Source organism: Lutra lutra, chromosome 13 (genome assembly GCF_902655055.1).
Source record: "Lutra lutra chromosome 13, mLutLut1.2, whole genome shotgun sequence".
Classification (NCBI taxonomy): Eukaryota; Metazoa; Chordata; class Mammalia; order Carnivora; family Mustelidae; genus Lutra; species Lutra lutra.
Window position 1 is genome coordinate 2,297,573 of NC_062290.1, and position 7,966 is coordinate 2,305,538.

The 7,966-nt window shown below is 59.7% G+C and overlaps 1 long non-coding RNA gene across 1 annotated transcript; it reads right to left on the reverse strand.

Moving 5' to 3' along the window:
* Nucleotides 1-2,596: 2,596 nt before the first annotated feature.
* Nucleotides 2,597-4,681, reverse strand: LOC125084110 (uncharacterized). The gene is made up of 3 exons (XR_007122477.1): nt 4,002-4,681; nt 3,645-3,809; nt 2,597-3,439 (listed from the first exon to the last, which is right to left on the reverse strand). It is a non-coding gene; the product is annotated as an uncharacterized LOC125084110 (long non-coding RNA).
* Between the last annotated feature and the right edge of the window lie 3,285 nt (nt 4,682-7,966).

A 7,966-nucleotide genomic window follows, 5' to 3' on the forward strand; every position in this document is an offset into this window, starting at 1 on the left:
GCGCTACTTCCCTCAGAACATGTCTGTCCCAGATGAGGGCAAGAGCTCCTGAGCCTCAGTCCCCATGTTTCCTCCCTCTGGTGTGCTCCTCACTGCCTTCGGGGTGAAGTTGGACTAGGAGGGGCTAAAGATACCTGCCACGCCTTTGACCGGCGCCCTGGAGAGGGCTGGGCCCTGCATCCCCCAGCCCCAAATCACAGGGGCTCTGGGTCTCCTTCAGCCCCTGCAGTGTGGCCAATGACACAGATGTGATCGGCCTCCAGGCTCCAGCAACAGGAAGTGGCTGCATTCTTGTCCCATCTCAGGGGACCCTCCAGGGGAAGCTGAGGCCGGGAGGAGTGCAGGAGCCCTCTGAGCCCGGACCGTAGCCCAGCCAAGCATGCGGCCTCCCCCACCAGCTTCCTGGAAGGAGGAACCCCCCAGCCAAGCCCCATCTGGGTCACTGACCAGCCGTAATCCCAAGAGCCAACACTGTCTGGTCACTGAGCATGGAGGTTCTGTCGTCCAGCAGATAAACAGCCCGAGCAGGACACACACGGGCATCTCCTCCTGCCCAGCCCCCTTGTGCAGGCCCACATCCTTAGTGTGCCTGGAGCTCTCACCACTGGGGGTCTGGGGTCCTGTCCCCAAGGATGCTGCGAGCTGCCAGGGGATAGTAGGCTGGCCCTCGGACCCTTGGTACTGCACCAAGAGCTCTTGTTCTGTCCCCAGGGACGCCTGACCCCACGGAAGTTCGCCAGCCTCTAAGGAGAACCAGCGTCCAGGCAGCTGCTCGGGACAGAGGGTCACAACCTCAGCACCGTGGACAGTTGGGGCCAAGTGATGCCGCAGGGGCCGCCGTGCCCTGTAGGACACTTGGCCGTGTGTCAGGCCTCCTACCAGTTGTGATGACCTAACACGTCTCCAGACCTTGCCAATGGTCTCCGGGGCACAGAGCTGCCCCCGGCTGACAACCTCTCCCCTCGAGTGTCCTGACTTTGCCAGAAAGAAGCCATCTCTGATGCCCCCAGAGCTTGAACACCCGCAGGCCGGAGGTCGCACGGGCTCGTCCTTCAGAGGCAGCACTGGGAGACGTCCGTCTCGTTTGCACCAGCAGACACGCCCACGTACCTTCTGTGTGTGGTCCTGGATGGGGGCCGTTCCCGGCGGCCCCAGCCTCTGCCCTTCTGCCTGCAGCTTGGAGCCCCTGGAGGAAGCTGACGAGGTCCTTCCAGGAAGGACCTGGAAACAAGCATCCCCACTAAGGTGTAGGCGTGACCAGGCCCCAGGCTCCTGCTCTGGTGTGTCTACGAGCTCACTCCTGCGTAGATGAGCTGGGGTCGGAGGCAGCCCTCTGGCAGGTGCCAACCTACCTCAGAGGGGGAGACTGAGGAAGAGGGGAGCCAACGAGGTCCTGCCTATACGTTCGAATTTATAGCGGCTGCAGCAATCCCCTGACCCACGCGCAGGGCAGCACACTGCCTGAGAAAAGCATCTTCCTGCCGCGCAAGACAAGACAGACGTGCTGGCTGCCGTGCTGTGAATTCTCAGCAAATATTTGACCGCCACTTCCCCCGCCAGCTCCTGAGGGAAAGTTGTGGAGAAAGGGGCGTGGGGCAGCCCCGAAGCTCCCACCTGGATGCCAGGAGCCTGAGTAAGAGCCGAGCGGGTTCTCTCCTGGAGGGTGGGGGGCACAGAGAGCACGGAGGGGGCCCCTTGTCTCCCGCACCCACCGAGAGTGAGAGGAGACGGGGAGCAGACGTGGGCAGGCCGGGCAGACATGTCTAGAAGGAGACTCTTGATCAGAGAGACCCCGCGGAGGGGAGGGCGGCGTATCCGGGTGATGGGGGACGACAGAGCACAAGCAGGTGGATGGAATCCAGGGGGACAGCAGCCCTGCAGGGCATACCCGTCCCCCAGAACCAGCCTCGAGCCCGTTGGGTGGTTCCATCTCCCCCCATCGCACATGGGGGGCCGGAGCCCAGGTCCCTGCCCCTGTGCACCTTACCTGCCTCAGGGCAGTGACATGAAAACTGAGGTGTGTCTCCACAGCTGGGATTTCTTCTTCATCCGAAGCTCCACGTGGAGCAGCCACCAAGCCAGGCTGGGGGACAGAGGCTGCCCCTTCATGCTGGTGAGATGCGCTGATCAGCCCAGCTCCCGTGGCTGGAGGACATGCTCAGGGCTTGTCCATGGTCCCTGCCCAGCCCCGAGCCACATCCCTGAAGGACAACATGGTGGTCAGCCCGAGCAGAGCTGTGTCCACTCAAGCTTTGTCCTGGCCATGAGTCCATGAAGAAAAGCCTCCTGAAACTCCATCACACGTCTCCTACCCCCTGCCATCTGGGCCCCATCACTGTCACAATGCTCTGAATGGCCAGACCGGATTCTTCCTCTTGGTCTCCAGTGCCCTTTCCTCCTGGTCCCCTTCACCTGGATGCCATTCGTGCACAGAACGGGATCCCGGTGTGGGGTGTGACTTAAGGCGGGATCTGTGACCGCTCTGTCACAGCACAGCACAGCCAGCACTCTCCAAACCTGAGGCACGGTGCCCTGGCTTCCTTACAAAGGCCCGTTTCTCCTCCCTTGGGAATACACACACCGCCAGTTTCAAAATCCAAAATTTATTTGCAGGATGAGCCCCAAAGGATCCAACATGACTGGTGACATTTCAAACTCAATCTCTTGCAGTCATCTAACGAATCTTCACGGCGTTCTGTACGAACCTGGTCCCATGTCCCGGAAAGAAAGTATCCTTCATGCATTCAGGATGGGGAGCTAGGTGTTCATCAAGAACACCATCCCACGCGGACTGCAGTATTCCCAGGGTGCGTTGAAACACTATCCCTGGGGACTCAGTTCCTTTGCATTTTATAAACACAAAACTGAGATCAAAACATGCCCTTTTTATATCCCAGGGACACCGTTGGGTCATTTCCACCCCAGCAGAAACAGAGGACAAAACTCGCCATGTTCCATCCCCCGTAACCCCCTCACCGAGCACCTGACAAGGCCTCCCACAGATCCCGCGCTCCCGCGCCAGCCTGCTGGGCAAGGGACATGCTGGGGCCGGGACACCCTATTGCCTCAGCCTCCCCAGGAACCCCTGCAGGGCCCCAGCCCCGTTCTTCCCCCACTGGAGAAGGCCCTGGCCTCAGCACCCCTGCCCAGGTGGGTCTGTCCAGGGCCGGGACCGATGCCAGCCACCCTGCATGGACAATTGGACAGCCACTCACCATCTGTCCCAGTGTCCAAGGCCGTGCACTGCACAGGCACCTCCTTTTCCACACGGAGGCTTGTGTGTCTGGAGACGGGATCCGGAACTTGGGACACGCTGGTCCTCTCTCCATGGCTTTGTCTTCCTTCTGCCTGTCCGCAGAAGCCACGCATTTCCACAGGGAGACAACGGTGCCGGAGGATTGTAGTTTGTGATGTTGGATTCCGCGTCGGGGTGGAAAGCCTGTGTGTTTCATACAACAATACCCACTTCCTGAGGCTGCAAGTTACTCGTTTCTTGCCAAGAACTACTAATACTATCTCCCTGTGGCCACCCAGGACTAGAAAAGCACCCCAGGAGCCAGAGCCACCCCCTCTCCTCCTGACCCCAAACTTCGTTCCCATAATCACCAGCAGAAACAGCATCCTCAGGTTCCCCCCACACTGACCTCCCTGTGGGCCCAGGGGCATCCTGGAGTCCAGCAACTTGATCAGAGGAGGGCAGGAAGCAGCAGCAGGCCTCCCAGGCCTCGGGGCGTGACGCCGATAACAGACGTGTCTTGAGTGCCGGTGTACCAGGCCCTGGGCATCTTTCCTGGGATGACGCATCCCTCCTGGAGAGGAAATGCTGTTCGGAGAAGAAGAGCCATGTGTCCAAGATGCTTCCCAGAGCTGGGTCGGCTCCCCATGAGGTCTGGCTGCTTGTGGGGCTGTGACTGTTACCGACAAGGCAACCCAGTTGGGGGGAAGATTAAACCTGCCCTCTGCCCCGTGCTGGGGCCCAGAGGGAGCTGCCTCCCACACACCTCCAAGCCAGCAGTGGACAGATGTCCGGAGAAGGGAAGGGATGCAGCAGGTACCAGATCCAAGGTGGGGGGGCCGGCCCTAGAACCCCAGCCCAGTGTCTCATCCACAGCGAGATCTGAGGGTGGAAGGCCCCAGACCACGGTGTTCCGTCCCCCCACAGCTGTGGAGGTGGTCAGGACCCCAGCATTTTTCCGGAATGGAAAGAAAGAAGCAGCCGCCTGCATGTCCCGGAAACCCTGCCAAGGGCCAGATGTCGTGGCGGATGCCGCAAGACAGTCAGCCCTCCCGGGGGTGCAAATCCTGGCTCCCAGCTTGGAGAATAATTAACTGTGTGTTTTTAAGAGCCGCCGTTTGCACTCAGCCTTCAAAAAGCATCAAAGCCCAGAGCCCAGAGTCTGCAGACTGGGCTTGGCCTGGGTCACGTGATGGACAAGAACGCAATCCACGGGGTCAGAACCCACATCGCCGGGCCCATAAAAGTGGGTCATAAGGTCCAAGGAAGGCTTTCTCCTGGAGGCAGGCGTCTTCGGTTTTGCTGAACCTGGTGCACGCGGGGAGAGGATATCCAGGAAATGGATCGCTGGGGTTGTTTATGCCACAGTGCTGCTCTGGTCCGCGGAGAGCAAATCTAGCTCAGGGGGCTTCTTGTAAACCTTGCATCGCGAGTGTAAACAGACTGGACCAGGTGTCCAGACTATGGGGGTGAACAGGGACATCACCCTGCCGGCCCCTGGCTGGCTGGTTGGCTGCCGTGTTGCTTCCAGCACCTCCTGGGGAACCCCCTCTCTCCCCGCCCCTGCGCTGAGAGCTGCCTCCTTCCCAGCCCCCTGCCCACTTACCCACCCAGGTGCCCAACCACACCTGCTCGGGGTCTTAAGGCTCTGAGAGCTGGTCTGGCCACAGGGATGTAAGTCAGTGTTCCGCACCCACAGCAAGATGCATTAGGATAAGGGTGCTTTTCGACAAACGAGGCCCGGCTCCCCCTGAGGGATGCAGTGGAGGCTGGTTTCATGTTCACACGACATCTGCGGATGTTTCTTGTCTGGGGGCGGCGGCTCCACCAAGCACGAGTGGCCAGGTCCCACCCCACACCCTACACCCCTCACCCCTCCCACCCAGCGTGCCCCAGATCTCCCGAATGACTGCTCTTCCTCCTCCAAAGCTCTGCGCAGAAGCCCCTTCTTCCAGACACGGCCGTGTAGCCCCGCCATTAGCGTAGAGTTGCAGCAACAGGAGCCTGCTGGCTGTCGTGTGGGGAGCAAGACGCACACCCCCTCACAATGCCTCCATCCTGTGGTGCCCCAGGAGATATGGCTTCTTTCCCTCTGCTCCACAGGGACCACACTGCCCCTTTATGACCCTGACCCTGTGCAATCAGCGTCCCATGCTGGCCACCCTCCCCTAGGATGTATGGCCTTCAAAGCCAAGGACGCTGCCTCATCTCGGTCCTTCTGGAGCCCGTTGCAGTGCTGTTTGCACAGTCGATGCTGAACAATCATGCAACAAGGCTTAAATGCAGATAATAGAATGGCAACAATGGACCAAATTCTAGGTCAGTGGTTCTCAAACTAGCGGGCCTCAGAATGCCCCGGAGAGCTTGTTAGAAGGCAAATTCGTGATTCAGTAGGTCCAACAGGGTCACTGGCTGCTGCCGCCGTCCCTCCACCTCACCTTGACAGCCCTGGGCTGACAATGCTCTGTCCCCAGCCACCTGCGTGACAGACACCGGGGTAGAAGGTGTGAGATGCTCAGAAAGCTTCCTAACATCCCATCCACCCACCTCCCTTTTCAGGCATGGGGCTCCTGTCAGCTCCAGAAAGCTCAGCTACCTCATACAGGACAAGGACTCCACACGGCTTCAGCTTCCCAACGGCCTCCAGTGGTGGCCAGTTCTCATCACCGTCCGCCGGGAGGACCCGCCACCGTCTGCGCTCACTGCTCTCACCTGGAAGAACAGAAGCAGGAGCAGAGGCTCCGGGGCCCGGGACAGACCTGCATGGTGTGTGAGTCATAGAAATCCGCTGGGCACCAAATGTTTACAGGCACTGGACCAGACTTGAGTCCAGAGAGGAGCATGACGCTCTATAAGGAGGGACAGGTAAGAAACGTGCTCAGGGAGCACGAGCAGCTCCTGGGAAGGGAACAGCACGATGCAAGAAGGAACTTTACATTCGACGCCACAGAGGGGTGAAGCACAAGGTGTTTGGACAGCCCGGCTGCCCACGCCGTCAGTACTGGAGGTACGGGGCACTCCCTGACACCCCGCAGATGCCTAACACTGAGGATAGTACCGAACCCCTATATGCTAGGTTTCACTCATAAATTTATAAAATAAGTTTATAAATGAATAAATGAGGTAGAGTAAGACATTAGGAACAGTAACTATAACAACAAATAGAGCAATGGAAACAGGATCCTACAACAGAAGCTGCGGACTGCGCTCTCTCTTTGAAATATCTCATCGTGCTCCCCTTGTCTTCTTGTGATGACGGGGATGGGGTAAAGCGCCCGGGAGACGAGGTGAAGGAGGTGGGCGGCGTGGGCACAGCGACCTGCGGGGAGGTCCCTGCCCACCTCCTAGCCATATGTCAGAAGGAGGGTCATCTAGGTGCTTCCGAACCACAGCTGACTGCAGGTGCCCGAAACGACGGAAAACAGAACAGGGAGTGAGGGGACCCACCAAATAGACCCGCGAGGATGGCCCTGACGTCCGTCACCTGGATGGGTGCCGTGACGACCAGATCTGGTTTTTGTGTTGGCTTAGGCGTGCTCCCACTGAGTGAAGGCCAGGAGGTCGGGGGGACGGCTGGTGGCTCCTCACAGTGCGCACGCGCGTGGGCCCGCCGTCGGGGACCTGCTGCCCCAGGGGTCCGCACCGTGTCTGTCCCCCCTTCCAGGCACGTAGTGAAGACAGAGAACCCGTAAGATGGAAGGGGCCGGGTCCCTGACAGTCACGCCTGGGGAGGGGCCCCTGCTTGCCCGTCAGAACACTCCTGTTTGATTCGACACGAGCGCAACGTTGACTTTAATTACAGCTGGTGAAGCCACGAGATTTGGCCAGTTGATCTGTTTCTGCTGTCAGGGAAGGGCTGACCTGCTGGGGTGAACCCGGCAACCAGTGCATTCAAAGCTCACACACTCACAGTCACACACACTCTCACCTGCCCTAATGCACACAGGCACACACTCACATTCACATACACACACTCACACTCATCCTGAGTCTCTCGGGCCAAGTCGGCAGCCGTGCAGGGGGAGCGGGTCTGGGGGCTGGACACTTCTGCAGGTGGAGCTGACTGCTACCTAGAACGGAGCACACTCCCAGCGCAACCAAGTAGCACCTGGAAATCCAGGCTGCCCGCACACGCGTGCAGTGTCTCCGAGACTTGCCCCTGCTGCATCGATCCGTTCACTCGGAGCCTCCCTGATGCTCGCTGCCCCAGCGCGATGGCCAGTCTGCCTCGTGATGCCAGGACATCTGACCTTATTGAAGCCTCTGGCAATCCCCCCCCTCGCACCTGGACCTCCCCCTGTGCGTGGCGAGCGCCCGTCAAGCCAAGTCTGCCGTCTGCTGTCATACCTGCTGCTCCTTTTCCACTCCAGCCAGAGCGATCCTTCCCATTGCAGAAGCCCCACCACTCACCCCTAATCCTGGATTCTGACCTCAGTAGGCGCTGCTGGTGCCCCCCGGAACCCCCCATCACCCAGCTGCTAGGGGACCCACATCCGCAGCCCTCCCCAAGGAAGCGTCCTCTGGCCAAAGGCACCACCCGGACGTGGCAGCCCAGAGGATGGCACAACCACCTCAGAGGCTCTCCATAGCAGAGAGGGACTGATGGGGGGGAGAGAGCTCACCTTCTGCACTCAACCCGGGCCCTCCTGGTGCCATTCACACAGCCTGCTGCTGGGGGACCCCATCCCTCAGGGACGTCCTTCCCTGGCATCCCCGAGGCAGGCTCTGATT